This window comes from Pongo abelii, chromosome 15, assembly GCF_028885655.2.
Source record: "Pongo abelii isolate AG06213 chromosome 15, NHGRI_mPonAbe1-v2.0_pri, whole genome shotgun sequence".
In the NCBI taxonomy this organism is placed as follows: Eukaryota; Metazoa; Chordata; class Mammalia; order Primates; family Hominidae; genus Pongo; species Pongo abelii.
Window position 1 is genome coordinate 110138344 of NC_072000.2, and position 15993 is coordinate 110154336.

The following is a 15993-nucleotide window of genomic DNA, read 5'->3' on the forward strand; positions in this document are numbered from 1 at the left end:
CATGTGGGGCCGGCCTCGCCCCAACGTCTCCCCAGCCTCTTGGAGCCTGTTCAGCAGCTGAGGTCCAGGAGTGCCCACGGCTGCCCCCAGGCTCTGTCCTCCTCCCGAGCCTGTGCCCCTGCCCTGTGCTGACCCCACTCACCGAGATGGGGGTCTCAGCCCTTCCTGTTCTGGCGAGGTACTTGTGGGCAGCTCCGCCCCCGCCGTCAGCCACTATTTGTCTTCCTAGGAAATCACAGCTCAAGTCCCAGGTCCCCAGGGGTGTGAACTCCACACTGCAAAGACTAAGAACAGGATTGAAACCCGCGGCACCGCTTACTTCCTGAAGTTCCCTTTTCTTCTGGTGGTTTCTGTGTCAGAGGGCGAGGGGGAGTCCAGACAGAGCCGAGGCTGCCTCATGGGTGTGTGGGGATGGGGGTGCTGGCTGCCCCCATACTCTGCCATACTCACGGAAGAAGGTGGGGAGCCCGGACCTTGTGCGCTGCTCTTTTCCTCTGTCTCTGAGTCCCTGGGGCTGGACTGAGACTGGCAGCAATTATGACCATTCTGCCCGTGGTCTCAGCCTCTCAATACCTGGGCCTCTCACCTGAAGCTTCTGGCCCCCACTGGGCCCTGGTGGCTGCTTTTGCCTGGGCCTCTTTCCAGCTGGCTCTCACTCATGGTGCAGGGAGGGGAGTGTGAGCCCATCCCGCTGAGCAGCTGGCAAGGGCGAGCTGGGATGGAGAAGGGAAGGCGTTCCAGGGCTCAGGGCTGAGCTCGCAGGCAGGGGCAGGTGTGACTGCAAGGGAAACATGTGCTTGAGACCAGGAGGGTCCCAGGGCTGGCCGAGTGGACCCTGCACAGGAAGGCCTCTGAGGCTGGTGCTCCAGAAGGAACAAGATGGGCTGCCAGGAGCCAGGGCCACCAGCTCTGCTCCTGGGGGCCGAGAGGATGTGGGACAGGTGGAGGAACACACTGAAGCTGAGTGGAGGTGGTGCAGGGCAGTGTGGCAGCAGAGGGGAGCCAGAGGGGCCCATTCAGGGCCTAGGCAGAGTCGGCCAGTGCGTGGGGTACAGGTGAGGGGAAGGGGTAGTGAGCAGGGCCCTGGGGCTGAGTAGAGGGGATGGCCTGGCTAGGGACAGGACACTTAACTTCCTCAGAGGCCAGGGGCACACCCGAGTTGCAGTGGGACTCCAGGGCCACTGGGCTGGCAGTAGAGAGAGAATTGGGGCCTCCCTGGGGCCTGGTGATGCTGGCATCATGCAGGGTGGGGAGGTCCAAGGGCAGGTGCAAGGCTCCTTCCTGTGCTGGGGGAGCCTGGACTGAGCTCATCAGGGACCTTACCAGGTAGAAACTCTGGAGAGAGGGAGGAGCTGGGCAAGGACCGACGTGGAGGTGGGAGGTAGCAGGGCACGGGATGCAGCCAGAGGGACTGGGCAGACGGAAAGCCCGAGGAGGTATCTCACAGGAAGTGTGCAGAATGGAACAGGAAGCATCCAGCATGGAACAGGAAGCATCCAGCATGGAACGGGAAGCGTCCAGAATGGACACTTTGAAGGGAAATAATGTCCCTCCCACTAAATGTGCTCTCCACAAGGACCCGGCCTGCCGTTGTGACCCTGCTGGATCCCTGAGCTGGCACCAGCCCTGCCCTCAGAGAGACTGTCCAGGAGACAGGTGGAGGTGCACGTGTGGGTCGCTGGGAAATCCATCCTCCAGCCACGGGCTCCCAGTCGGCTCCCAGCCTCCGGCTCTGGCTTCACCCCATGTAGCTCATCACAGGCTCAACCTCCCAGGCTGGGGGAGGACGGAGTGAGGGGCCCCCCACTGCCCATGGCACACCCAGGGGGCTGGGGAGACTGCACTGGGCTGGGTCAGGGAGGCCTCGTGCAGCCTGTGGGGATGGCAGCTCAGGACAACACTCGTATCGTTAGCTGCGGCCCTGACAACACACCCCAGACTGCGTGGCTTAAACAACAGATGTTTATTCCATCCTGTTTCTGGAGGCTGGGCATCTGGGATGGAGTCCTCAGCGGGGCTGGCTTCTCTGTGTCACGGGAGACTCTGTCCCAGGCTGTCTCCTTGCTGCTGGGCTTTGCCGGCCGTCTCTGCTGCTCTTGGCTTGTGGAAGCAGCGCCATCTTCACAGGGCGTTCTCCCCACGTGCTGTCTGTGCCCAGATTCCCCCTTTTCATGAGGACAGCAGTCATATTGGATCAGAGGCTTGCCCTACTCCAGGGTGACCTCATCTGAACTTGATCGCACCTGCAAAGACTGTTTCCAAACACGGTCACGTTCTGTGGTCCTGGGGGTTAGGACTTGAACACATGAATTTATAGGGGACACATTTTAACCCACAACAGTTTGCCCTCCGCTCCCCCCATAATCATGTCCTTCTCACATGCAAAATCCCTGCATCCCATAGCAACATCTCCACGATGGCTAACCCCTTCCAGCACCAACTCTTAGTCCACAATCTCAGCGAAATATCACCTGCATCAAGTGTGGGAGAAACCCAGGGTGAGATTAGGAGAGAAAGCACAGCAGGGGTGGCGAGCCTCCTGCCCCTCCGGCCCCAGTGAGGCTGTGTGCACTGTGTGGGTGTGCCTGGGGCTCCACTTGCCCCTCCCATGTACCTGCTCATTTTCCCCAGGCTGTGGGCATTTGGGGCAGGGGCCTCAGTGCCCGGCCTGCTCTCTCCCGGTTCTATCCAATGCCCCAAGCTGTGCTGGGCTGCAGGGGCCGGGCAGGGTGGGCCCCCAGAAAGGAGGATGGGTCACCTGCTGCTCCCATAAGCCCAGGTCCAGTCCCAGCTGGGGCTCCATCTCTGGCCTCTGCCAGCCTTGAGATCCCCGAGTCCTCTGTGTCTCCCTCCGGGGGCCCACCAGACCTGCTCAGCTCTGAGTCCCATGTCTGTTCTCACCCTGCTCTGAAAAATGATGTTTTTCATTTCAGAATCATACTTTCAGTTCTAGAATTTTCATTCACTTCTTGTAAATATTTTCCATCTCTTATAGAGATTCCCCATCTAGTCACTCATTATAATCATATTTTCCTTTAAGTCTTTGAACATATTTAACATAACTTCTTTAAAGTCCTTGTCTGAAAACTGGGTCTGCATCTAGGTCATCTTGGAGTTGATCTCCATTAATCCCTTTTTCTTTTGACTATGGATCACATTTTCATAGTTCTTTGCATATGTGGCAATTTTGGATGTGCACCTGTTGTTGTTGATAACATGTGTTACAGGCTATGGGTTTTGAATACTTCCTTAGCAGAGCATTGATTGTTTTTTTCAATGTAGGAAACAGCTTGAGTTGACTCAAACTCCAAAGTCTGTCTGCCTGGCAGTTGGCAGTAGCTGGAATCTCAGTTCTCTCGACCTTACAGGTGTTGCTTTCTGCTGGACCCTTTGGAGTTTTCCCTACCCATGCACACCTAAGGGATTGGCCAGAGGTTTCAGTGGAGTTTACTTGCAGATTGTGGAGTTTCCCTTCGGTGACCTTCTCCTTTATGGACATCTTCTCTTCATTTCCAGCTGCTCTGAAAATTCAGCCCTGCATCCCAGTCCTCACCAGGAGGGCTGCAGTTTCCTGCTTGAACTCTGGCTGCACCCATTACATGCCCTGGAGTGTGACTTCAGACGAGTATTTCACAGAATAATCCTTACTAGTGTTTGCCTACTTCTGGTCGTGTTCCAGTGCCTGCAGTTGGTGTGTGTAGGTGTTGTGTGTGCTTATAGTTTTTCCAGTGTTTATAATTGCCATCTGCCAAAGGGCTAGTCTGATATTAGCTGCTCCAGCATTATTGGAATCAGAACTACTTTCTCTCATGTGGTTTTTCATTTCATTTCCCTGTTGACTAGTGTGGTTCAATATGTCTTCATATGTTGAGTGGCTATTTGGATATCTTCTGTAAAACTCTGTTCAATTCTCTTTCCTATTCCTAGTTGAATTATTTGATTTTTTTTCTCATTGGTTTACAGGGGTCTTCTTTATATTATGGATCTCTTTGTGTCAGTCAGTTGTATATGTTTACAGGAAACACTGAGAAAAACTGAAATCGACCAAAAGATTACTAGGTGCCTTCCATGGAAAGCAAAGCATCATCTTTTAGACTCTTCCAGGTTATTTCATTCTATGGAGCTCTGCATCTTTTATTTCCTTTGAACTATTTTACACCTCTACAAGCCAGGGGTCCCCAACCCCTGGGTCATGCACTGGAATCGGCTCATGGCCCGTTAGGAACTGGTCCACATAGCAGGAGGTGAGGGGTGTGTGAGCATTACTGCCCGAGCTCCACCTCCTGTGAGATCAGTGGCAGCATTAGATTCTCATAGGAGCGAACCCTGTTTCGAGCTGCACATTCCCGGCATCTAAGCTGCACACTCCTCATGACACCCTAATGCCTAATGATCTGAGGTGGAAAAGCTTTGTCCCCAAACCATCCCTCGGTCCTGGTCTGTGGAAAAATTGTCTTCCATGGAACTGGTTCCTGGTGCCAAATTTGGGGACCACTGCTCTAAGTTGTGCATAATTGATAGCAAGGCAAAAACTCTTTGAATTGGTAGAAATTCAAGTTCTCATCTTTGGAAGGACAATGAATTGCTCCTCATCTCCCAGGAAAGAGGCCAGTTTTGCATCTATGAACTCCTTTTAGCATTCCTGAATCAATTATGTAAGTGTAGTACTTAGAATTCCACTTTGGACTGGTTGCAACACCTTAATTAATGAGATAAAGAGCATCTCTGAAATGTGTCGTGATATGTTTATGTGAGTCATGATCATAATAGTTTTTAAAAATGATCTTTTAACTCGTTGTGATTTCTTGTCCCCCATGGCCCCACCCAGCCTCAGTATCCAGGGAGCTTAGTTTTCTGTGGCCCGGGAGGGCAGGAGACCCGGTGTTGACGGGGAGATCTGAGGTTGGCCCCAACTTTTCCCCACAGCTCTGCTTCACGGAGTGCCCTGGGAAGGCCTCCCAACCCCACACCTGTCCTGTCGGCCAAGGCGAGCTCCATGCCACGTGGTATCTCTGCCGCTGGCCACCTGGTGAGTGTCTGTTGAAGAGAGAAATGTGCAGCATCTCCACAGAGCTTCCAGGGCTTCTGTGCTCTCCAAACATCTCTGGGCTCCTGGCACCCTCTCAGGGTGTGATGTGTTGGTGACTGGGTTGGGCCCCTGTCCCTGAGGGTAGGACTCAGGCAAGGACAAAGCTCTGGACTCAAAGAGCTGCTGTGGGGTGAGTGAAAGGAACAGGAGCTTTGGGGTCAGAAATGTGGGTTTCAGCCTGCATTGTCCCCATGAGCAGGGGCTGCAGGCTCACCAAGGCCTCAGTTTCTATAATGGTGAGAGAGTGTCAGAGACTGCAGCACGTATTTGAAAAGTGTCCAGGGATGGCAGGGGTCTGGGTTGGACCAGCTCTCCTGAATACTGAGGGTGCGACGTTGAGCATTGTGAAAGGAAAATAAAATCTCAGGACCCCAAACTCACTATTCCAAAAGGAACAGTTGAGGTGGGAAGCTGACTCTTGAAAAAAAAAAAAAGAAAAACTCATGCCTTTCCTTTTGTTTCTAAACTGATAGCAGCAGCAGATAGGCCAGGTCTCCCCAGGTGGCTTCCCTCACCCTGACAACATAAATTAACAGCCTGGTCTTCATCACATGGGACAAAATGAGACAAGAAAATCGTCCCTCCTGCCCCTGAGACGAATGCATATTTGACTTCTTCCTCTTTTCTGTTTATTTTCTTATAAAGTGCAGATTTAGTGAGCACAAGGCGAACGCGTAATTGCTCCCTCCACCCCTCCTTTTCATGCAACGTGGGGGCTCAGTGAACTGTAATCAAAGCCTCACAAGAATGTGACCCTCCCCTCTTGCTTTTTTCTCTTTCATCTTTCCCCTCCTCCAGCTTTTCCCCTTTTCAATATTGAAGCAGGACGTAGTGTGACTCCGTCTGGGGTCAGGTGTGGGGTGGTCCCTGCCTGTGGTGGTCCCGGTTTCCTGGGAGACGGCCAGATGTGGGTGCTGAGGGGAAGAGGCCGGTGCAGTCTCTGGATGGGAGAGAGCATGTCCATTGTGCTGAGTGGGCTGGGAGGGATCCACAGAGAAGACCGTGTGGCTCAACAGCTAGCACCGGGGACGGGAACGTGGGTGAAGGGCCTGGCATATGGAACGGCTCAAGGTGTGAGGTTGTAACCCGCCCGGTGAGCCTGTGCCTGAGTGGGTGCTGGGGTTGCAAGCGCGTGTGTCCGTGTGTGAGGACCGTGTGAGTACACGTGTGTGTCACTTGGCCCCCATGCGTGGCAGGCATGTGCAGCCTGAGTACCATGCCACACTGTGCGTTCTGTCTCCTCCAGGCCCGGCCCTGCCGTGTGAGCAGGCAGCTTGGCCATGGGACTGATGTTCTGTCTCCTGCAGGCCTGGCCCTGTCCTGCCATGTTAGCAGAGAGCTTGGCCATGGGACTGATGTTCTGTCCCCTGCAGGCCTGGCCCTGTCCTGCTGTGTGAGCAGGGAGCTTGGCCACGGGAGTGGTGGGCCCAGGCATGGCTGTAACGGGCCTCAGTGGCTGGGCTCGGTGGGGACACCACATCCCTTGCTGTGTGTGGGTAGCAGAGGGTTCGAGGTGCCTTCTGGGAGGCGGTCAGGCAGAGGCAGGGTTGGGAGCGTGTGGGGAGATGGGTGTTCGACTAGGCTCCTTCCCTGTGCAGGGGCTCAGCTGAAACCTGGGCTCTCACTCCCCTCACTCCTGCCTCCCCAGCATCCTCCCTCTACCCGTCTCTTCAGCCTGCCTGGGCTTTGCTCTGGGACCCCTGATGGGAGGACAGGAGGGGCTTCAGCAGCACCCTGTGCTGGGCGGATGCTGAGGTCACAGCCTCGCTCTGTGTCTCTTCACAAAGGTCCTTCCTCTTGTCTAACCAGAGTCCTGCTTGCTGCTCTGGAAGCCCACTTGGGTCACGTGGGGCAGGGGCACCTGGCAGGGTGGGCTTCGTGGACTCAAGGGCCACCAGTTCCTCCAGGTCAACATGCTCAGATGGTTCCATTCTCCCCCTTCCCTTGGCCACAGGGACCTGTGTATCCTGGCGTGACCACAAATGTCACAACACAGGAGTTGCACCAGGAATGTCACACCATGTCACACTGTGGGGAAAAGAAAGAGATCAGACTGTAACTGTGTCTATGTAGAAAAGGAAGACATAAGAAACTCCATTTTGATCTGTACAAAGAAAAGTTGTTCTGCTTTGAGATGCTGTTAACCTGTAACTTTAGCCCCAACCCTGTGTTCACAGAAACATGTGCTGTATTAAATCAAGGTTTAATTACACCACATGACACCCCATCACAACAGGGATGTCCCACACCTTCACACCACGTCACACGCCACACCACACCACATCATGTCACACCACACCACATCACACTATGTCACAGCCTGTCACACTTCATCACATCACATTACAGCAGGGATGTCACATCCTGTCCCATCACATCACATGTCACACCACACCACATCATTTCATATTATACCCCATCATGCCAGGGATGTCATACCCATCACACTACGTCACACCACATCACATCATGTCCAACACCACCTCACAACAGGGACATTACACCATGTCACACCACATCTCATCAGGGATGTCACACTCTGTCACACCACATCACACTATGTCCAACCATGTAGTCCAACACCACATCACATCATGTCATACCACATCACATCACACCACATCACACCAGGATGTCACACTGTCATAGGACATCACACCACATCACACGATGTCATGTTACATCACAACATGGGCTGCTGGGGGGTGTGCAGGGGGCAGCCTTGCTGGAGAGTTGAGGGAGGGTCATGGGGCTGGGCATGGTGTTCCTGCAGAAGGTCTGGCCCTCTGGAGGATGCTCGGTCCCAGGTGGAAAGGGGGAGGTGGGGCCTGGGTGGCTCAGGGAGCGGCCCAATTTCCCCAGGGGAAGCTGGTCCAGGCGCCAGGCCATGCAGGGGGCAGGAGCTGCAGGGAGCATCTGCTTCTTCCCAACTCAGCCTGCTCAGTGCACGGAATGACCCGGAGCCCAGCACTGCCCTGGGTTTCTTTTCTTTATCCTGGCCAGGCCGTCCATCCTCAGACAGTGGACTGGAGCCCACCCCACCAGAGCACCTGGAGGCCCGTAGGGCCCCTTGAAGGGCAGAGGGTGGAGACCTGTCCAGCAGGTCCTGTCCTGAAGGCTGGCACCCTCTCTGGACAAAGCTCTCCTGCATCTCTGGGACGCCATCCTTGGGCTTGGGATAGAGCCGGTGATGCAGCAGCTGCCCGCCCTACACCCCAGGTGCTGCCTCCCTCACCCCCCGCGGGGCTGCAGCAGCGTGTCCTGAGAGTTAAAGGGCTGGGCTTCAGCACCCAGTTCAGGCCAGGCGCCCTGGAGCCCACCCTCCAGCGGCGAGCCCTCCCACGGCACAGCAAGGCCTGGAGTCTGGGGATTTCATCCCCAACTCTGTGTTTGGTGTAGCTCCTGCTGCTCGATGCCACACAAACAAATCCAACCACTCCTCTTTTCCTGGGTGAGATGGTCTCTCTCCTGCCACAGGCACCTCCGATGGCATTTCCCAGCCCGGCCACCGCAGTAACAAGACCCTGTCCTTGCTGAGTTCCAGCCAGGCTCCTTGGAGCCTCTCCACTCGGCCTCAACCTTGGATTGTAAAGACTTGAGCAGACATTAACAGTTTCTAACAGCTTCTGGCCGCACCCCTAGGCCGATCCCTGACCCGTCAACACCTGTCTGAGAAAGCTCCGCGCAGCAGAACTGACCGTTTGGACCAACCCCGACCTCCCTTTCTCAGGGTGTCTGCTGAAAGGGCTGCAACCACACGTCCTTCTGTCCGTTCCCAATGTCTGTGCATTTCCTGTGACCCAGGAGGGTCTTTCTCAAGACTTGAGAGCTGCTCCCTGAAGTGTCCCCACTGGTAAGGATGGGGCCTGTGTCTCCAGGCTCTGGGAGGACGGAATCCTGACCTCAACAGTGGCCAGCAAGGACACAGCAGGCCCCATCCCGGGGACACTGACCAGCACTGGGCAACTTTTCCCTTCCCCGACGACCAAGCCCCGAGCACCCTCCCTGCTCCCTCTACCACCTCCCTTTACAAGGCTGTGGCCTCCGCACAGATGAAGGTGAGTCCAGGTCATGCCGGACTCTTTCTTCTGTTGCAACAGTTATTTGTGTGGAAAATCCGTCCTTGCGACATGACCTAGTGCCCAGGGGGATGCTGAGACAGGATGAATGTATTTTGCATGTGAGAAGAACATGAATTTTGGGGGGCCAGAGTATGGACTGTGATGGGTTAAATTGTGGCCCCTACAAATTCATATATTGAAGTCTTAATCGCTGGCCTCACAATGTGAGTGTATTTGGAGATGGGGTCTTTACAGAAGTCATTAAGTTCATATGAGGTCACTAATCTAATCCGATGTGTTCTTCTAAGAAGAGAAGCTTAGGACACGGGCACACAGAGGGATGGCCATGTGACCACCAGGGAGGAGACGGTGTCTACAAGCCAAGGAGAGAGGGCTTGAGAGAAACCAGCCCTGCCCGCACCCTGATCTCAGATTCCTGGTCTCTAGGCCTGGGAGGATCCACGTCCGCTGTGCGAGCCGCCCCGCCGTGGTCCTGAGCTGACGCACACAGATCTGACACCCATCTCTTGATTCTGGAAGGCCCTCTGTGTGGCTCTGCCTGGCCAGCCTGAGCCAGCTCCCAGCCTCAACCCAGCTTTCCCTGGAAGCCCTGCCCCCCACAGAGTGACCAGGGCAGGCAGCACCGTGCCCAGCAGGAGGAGAAACTGCATCCATGTAGAAAAGAGGAGAAGCCCCGGGGGTCCATGTAGCCACAGGGGCCAGGGAGGGCCGCTTGGGCAACGCGTGTGGCTGCAGGAGGCAGGGGGCGTGTGCAGGGAGCCCCCGAGGTGCAGCTCGACCAGCCTCCTCCTGACTGTGCTTCCCACCGGGGGGAGGAGATGCGTGGACACAGGAAGGCGGCTCCCATCATGAAGTACAAGACTTAAAAAGGATATTTTATTGCCATCAAAAAAGAAACATTAAAGACAATTAATGAGCTTTAGAAAATTTAAAATAAGAAAAGCTACCAAAGCTGAAATGGTGGCACCTCCTTCGAGTGAGCCCGGGAGTCCTCCCTGACAGTCGAGGCAGGCGCTTGCCGCACTCCCGCTCGAGCCTCCTTTCCTGTCTGCGGATTCTGTGTGACATTCATGGAACGGCGTGATGGGGGCAGCAGAGCGTGGGGGCCTCTGTCCAGCACTCGTGGCCAGCAGCCCCACTTTCGCAAGAACACGGGCACCCTCTTTGTCGTCTTGCCTTTCCACCCGGTGCCCCCAGAGTGGCTGCTTGTTCCTGCTGCACGTGACCTGGGGCTGAACGCCAGCCTCTGTGATGAGTTCTGGCTGTGTCCAGGCTCCTGGCTCTCCTGGTGTCCCTCCACCTCTCTCTCAGATGCTCCTGGGCCTCCTCTGTCCTCAGGCCCCACCAAGGCTGAGTCTTGCCCGCCTGGGACCTGGTCACCAGCCTTCTGTGGGAGGCCTGTCTGGGCACATGCCCACCCCTTCCTTGGGCTATCCTCACCCTTGCACTGTGGGGTTCCTGCAGTGGCCACATGGCCCAGGCTCGTCTCCGAGTGATCTCGGTGGACTGGAGTGGGTGGGAGGTGGCAGTGTCCTGGGCCTGGCCCCTTCTCTCCCCAGCGCAGACACTGGGGCTGGCTGTCCCTGCAGGTGGAGTTCCACCCGAGAATCCAGCAGTGTGGGCAGGCAGCCAAGGGGTGGTGCGGGCACCGAGACTCTGTTCCAAGGAGCCAGAGAGCAGCGTTCTTTGCTTGAAATCAGAACAACCTCATTCCTCTCGTCAGGAGTTCACGGGAGTGCCCGGAATGGAGGCTGGCTGGCTGCGGGCTGGGAGGAAGGCCGTCTGAGTGAGCCTTCGCAGCTCTCCGAAGCCTCCCCAGCAGGGCCTGGTGGTGCTGTGGCTTCCCTACCTTGGCAGCTGATGCTCCCACTCACCATCTGGAAACCACGCCTGTGTTCAGGAGGCTGGCGTGGACGGGGTTGGCTCCAGGGCCAGCTCCTGCCTGGATGGGGGCCCGGGATGCCGGTCGCTGCCTCCTTTTGTGTAAGCACCTGGCGGTCCGGAGGGCAGGGACGTCCTGCTGAGGGGACACCTGGCCCCCAGCGCCCTGCATGCACCAAGCAGCGGAGGTCTGGGCTAGACCTGCTATGCACAGGGTCTGGAAGGGGGGCGTGTCAGGGGTCAGAGGGCGACTGCGAGGCCAGAGAGCCATGGGGTTGAGGGCGGTGAGGTCAGGGGGCAGGTGTGGCCTGGGTGGTGGCTGAGCATGGCCCACGGCTCGTGTGTGGGGTCTGGGTGGCCCTGGACACCCCGCAGAGGGTGGCCCTAGGCCCCCTGCCTGATCATGTTCCTGTAGTCGGGGACGATGGTCTGCTTCAGGTCCACCACCGAGGAGAAGATCCACTTCACCTGTAGGCAAGGCACAGCACAGGGGTGACGAGGCCACAGCCCTGCCCCCGAGCCCCATCCACCCCTCAGGGCAGTGAGGCCACAGCCCTGCCCCTGAGCCCCATCCACCCCTCAGGGCAGTGAGGCCACAGCCGTGCTCCCGTGCCCCATCCGCCCCTCAGGCCACCCACCTGCCAGGGCCTCACCACTGCCTGCTCTGAGGCCTGGACATGGAGAGCAGAGCCAGGGCACCAAATGCTTGGGGACAGCACAGAAGACAGCATCAGGGACAGGTGGGGACAGCACGGGGGACAGTGTCAGAGACAGGTGAGGACAGTGTGGGGGACAGTGTCAGGGAGAGGTGGAGACAGTGTGGGGGAGAGTGTTGGGGACAGGTGAGGACAGTGTGGAGGAAAGTGTCGGGGACAGCTGGGGGCAGTATGGGCACAGTGATGGAGAGGTGGGGACACTGTGGAGGACAGCATCAGGGACAGGTGGGGACAGCGTGGGGGAGAGTGTCAGGGACAGGTGGAGACAGTGTGGGGGAGAGTGTTGGGGACAGGTGAGGACAGCACGGGGGACAGTGACAGTGAGAGGTGGGGACAGTGTGGAGGACAGTGTTGGGGATAGGAGGGGACAGCAGGAAACAGCATGGGGGACATTGTCGGGGACGGGGGGATAGCATGGGGGACAATGTTGGGGATAGCATGGGGGACAATGTTGGGGATAGCATGGGGGACAGTGTTGGGGACACGTCGAGACAGCGTGGAGGAGGGTGTCGGGGACAGGTGGGGACAGCATGGGGGACAGTGTCAGGGACATGTGGAGACAGCCTGGGGGACACTGTTGGACAGGTGGGTACAGCGTGGGGGACAGTGTCAGGGACAGTTTATGAGAGCGTGGGGGACAGCGTCAGGGACAGGTGGCGACAGCCTGCGGACAGTATCAGGGACAGCGTGTGACAGCATGAGGGACAATGTCAAGGACAGCTGGGGACAACGTGCGGCCAACCTTGAAGAAGGTGACGGTGGCACTGTAGCACACGCTTAGCAGGAAGAGTGTGATGAAGATGGTGATGGTCGTCCACAGCCCGTCCAGCTCCCCGTCCTGCGCCTCCGCACAGCTCTCCTCCAGTTGCAGCTCTGGACAGGAAGGGGGTGGTCAGTGCTGTGTCCCACTGGGCTCGGGCCTCTGGGGGTGATTCCCTCTGTGGCGGGACCCAGGATGTAGGGCCCGGCCGGGATGGGCCAACAGTGACCTGAGGTCAGCTCCCCGAAGCTGCCCACCCTGGGCACCAGCTTTGGCCCCGGGGCTCAGCCAGACACCCGGCCCTAAATTGCGACCTGGCCCTCGGCAGGACCCACTCCCCGTCTCCCGTGTCCCTCCGTGAGGCCCAGAGGGCAGGAGGATGTGAAGCCCACCCCTCATGTGACCTCAGCTGCAGGGAAGGGCGGTATTGGGAAGTGGGCCAGAGCCAGGGATGCGACGTGGCGTGTGTTCCCCTGTGTGTGGGGGCCTGTGTGTGTGTGGTGGCTGCAGGGGCACCCTTGTGAGAGGAGGGCTGGGTTTGTGTGAGCTGGTCAGCATGTGGAGAAGCTGCTGAGCGGCTCGTGGGCCTTGAGGTGCTGCGTGGGGCTTGTGGGGGCCTGTGTCTGAGGAGTGTTCCCGTGTGCGAGGACCTTGCTCTGGTCAGTGCTGTGCAGGTCGCCCAGGTGAGGCTCCGTGTGTGACGTGTGCACGTGTGTGTGTGGTGGCCGTGTGGCCGGCCAACCTCAGTGTGGGGTTTGTTTAACGGGTCTGGGCTGAGTGTGTGTGGGCATCTGGACCAGTCCCCCCCTGGGACCCGAGAGTGCATGTCCCAGGAGTCAGTTGTGTCCCTATATGGGTTCGAGGCTGGGCAGATCTGCCAGGGGTTAGTGCCATGGGGGTAGATGGGTGAGGGAGGGCCTGTCCCTACCCACATGGACTAGGCATGCTCCCGAGTGGGTACGGGGGTCTGAGGACAGGGAGCTCACAGAACAGGACAGTCTCCTACAGAGGCAGGGGCTGTGTGTCTGTCCCCAGGGGCTCCTAGGGCTTCTCGTGGCTCAGCCCAGGGCAGCTGCTGCTGGAGGGAGGGCCACGCTGGCAAAGCCCCCACCCTGCCGAGGGCAGCCCCTGGCTGAGCCCCACCCTAGGCGGCCCAGGCACACCTGCACAGTCTGGGCCAGTGTGGGGACACTGGGACCCGCTCTGCCTCCCTCATGCCACTCAGGCCTCAGACTCGGCCTGACCCACGGAAAGAACCATCACAGTCTCGCAGGGGCCCAGGGCAGCGCTGGGTGCTTTATTTCCATGCTGGGCGCCTGGGAAGTGTGTACATGGGGTGTGTGCCAAGCATCCTTGCGTGACCCCGAGAGCCCGGGGAGCGGGGGCTTGCCGGCCGTCGTACTCATTTACCCGGAGACGGGGAGAGGCTCTTCTGTGTGTAGTGGTTGTGCAGAGCCTCATGCATCACGGAGCATGAGAAGACGTTCCCCTCCTGCCACCTGCTCTTGTCCACGGTGAGCTTGCTGTAGAGGAATAAGGTGCCGTCGGAGTCCAGCACGGGAGGCGTGGTCTTGTAGTTGTTCTCCGGCTGCCCGCTGCTCTCCCACTCCACGGCGATGTCGCTGGGGTAGAAGCCTGTGACCAGGCAGGTCAGGCTGACCTGGTTCTTGGTCAGCTCCTCCCGGGATGGGGGCAGGGTGTACACCTGCGGCTCTCGGGGCTGCCCTGTAGGGACAGAGGTTGGCACAGCGGTCACTCTCAGGGCAGAGGGTGGGCCGAGCTGGCCTCTGTCCATGTGGCCCTCGCCCTCTGCAGGTCCCACCTTTGGCTTTGGAGATGGTTTTCTCGATGGGGGCTGGGAGGGCTTTGTTGGAGACCTTGCACTTGTACTCCTTGCCGTTCAGCCAGTCCTGGTGCACGACGGTGAGGACGCTGACCACACGGTACGTGCTGTTGAACTGCTCCTCCCGCGGCTTTGTCTGGGCATTGTGCACCTCCACGCCGTCCACATACCAGTTGAACTGGACCTCGGGGTCTTCGTGGCTGACGTCCACCACCACGCAAGTGACCTCAGGGGTCCGGGAGATCATGAGGGTGTCCTTGGGTTTTGGGGGGAAGAGGAAGACTGACGGTCCCCCCAGGAGGTCAGGTTCTGAGGAAGAGATGGAGTCGGATGTGTCAGCACCCGGCTGGGGCCTGTCCCTGGATGCAGGCTACTCTAGGGCACTTGTCCCGCCTTGAGCTGGAGGGCGAGGCCTGGGCTGGCTTACCTGGGCATGGTGGGCACGGGCGAGGTGTGTCACAACATGGGATTATGAGCTCTGCAGAGAGAAGATTGGGAGTTACTGGGATCTGGGAGGAGAGAAGGTGTCTGAGCTGAGGGAGTGGAGCGTTTGGCCTTTGGGGTGGGCTTAGGTCAGGGGCAGGGTCCTCCCGGATATGGCTCTTGGCCAGTCTGAGCGCAGCACCTGCCCCTTTGTGCACAGGGCCTGGGGTAGGGGCATCCAGCCTGTGCCTGCCCAGAGTCTGGTGAAAAAGCCAGAAGACCCTCTCCCTGAGCATGAGTGGGGCAGGAAGAGGCCTTCGGGTGAGGACACAGACAGGGCCTGCCCTGCTGCCCTGGGCTGGGGCTGCACAGCCGGGATGCATCCAGGCAGCAGGGCTGAGCCTGGCTTCCAGCAGACACCCTCCCTCCCTGCGCTGGCCTCTCACCAACTCTCTTGTCCACCTTGGTGTTGCTGGGCTTGTGATCTACGTTGCAGGTGTAGGTCTGGGTGCCCAAGCTGCTGGAGGGCACGGTCACCACGCTGCTGAGGGAGTAGAGCCCTGAGGACTGTAGGACAGCCGGGAAGGTGTGCACGCCGCTGGTCAGGGCGCCTGAGTTCCACGACACGGTCACCGGTTCGGGGAAGTAGTCCTTGACCAGGCAGCCCAGGGCTGCTGTGCTCCCGCAGCAGGACGCCAGGGGGAAGACCGATGGGCCCTTGGTGGAGGCTGCAAGAGAGGTGGCGCCATGTGACCGCGGTGTGGGACAGAGCTGGGCCCAGGGCGCAGAGGCCCCTCGGTTCTGTCTGTCCGCGAGGGTCCAGGCAGGGTCCAGTGTCTGGGCTCACGGGCATTGGGTGTGCACCTGGCTGGCGCCACCTGCCTCACCTTAGCCCCCTCCCTGCCCCAAAGCCAAGGTCAGGCCCGGCCTGCCCCAGAAAGCTTGCAGGACCGGTGGCCCTGCGGTGCCCTTCTGCAGGCACCCCTGCAGCCTAGGAGGCGGGGCTCGGCAGCCAAGTCAGCGCTGTGTCTGCTGGGAGTCAGCACAGTCCAGGGCCTCTAGCTTGGTCTCAGCTCTGGTCATCGGTGCCACCTCAGGGACAGCTCATGCCCATCGATCCCACTCTAGCCTTTTATGGGTGCCTGGCTTGACCAGTGGACACTGTTCTCAGATGGCTTCTCACGAGTTGCCCGAACCCC

The 15993-nt window shown here is 58.3% G+C and overlaps 1 pseudogene; it reads right to left on the reverse strand.

Annotated features, from left to right (window-relative positions):
* Positions 1 to 10020: 10020 nt before the first annotated feature.
* On the reverse strand, positions 10021 to 15702 carry LOC129049953 (immunoglobulin heavy constant gamma 1-like; annotated as a pseudogene).
* Positions 15703 to 15993: the final 291 nt, after the last annotated feature.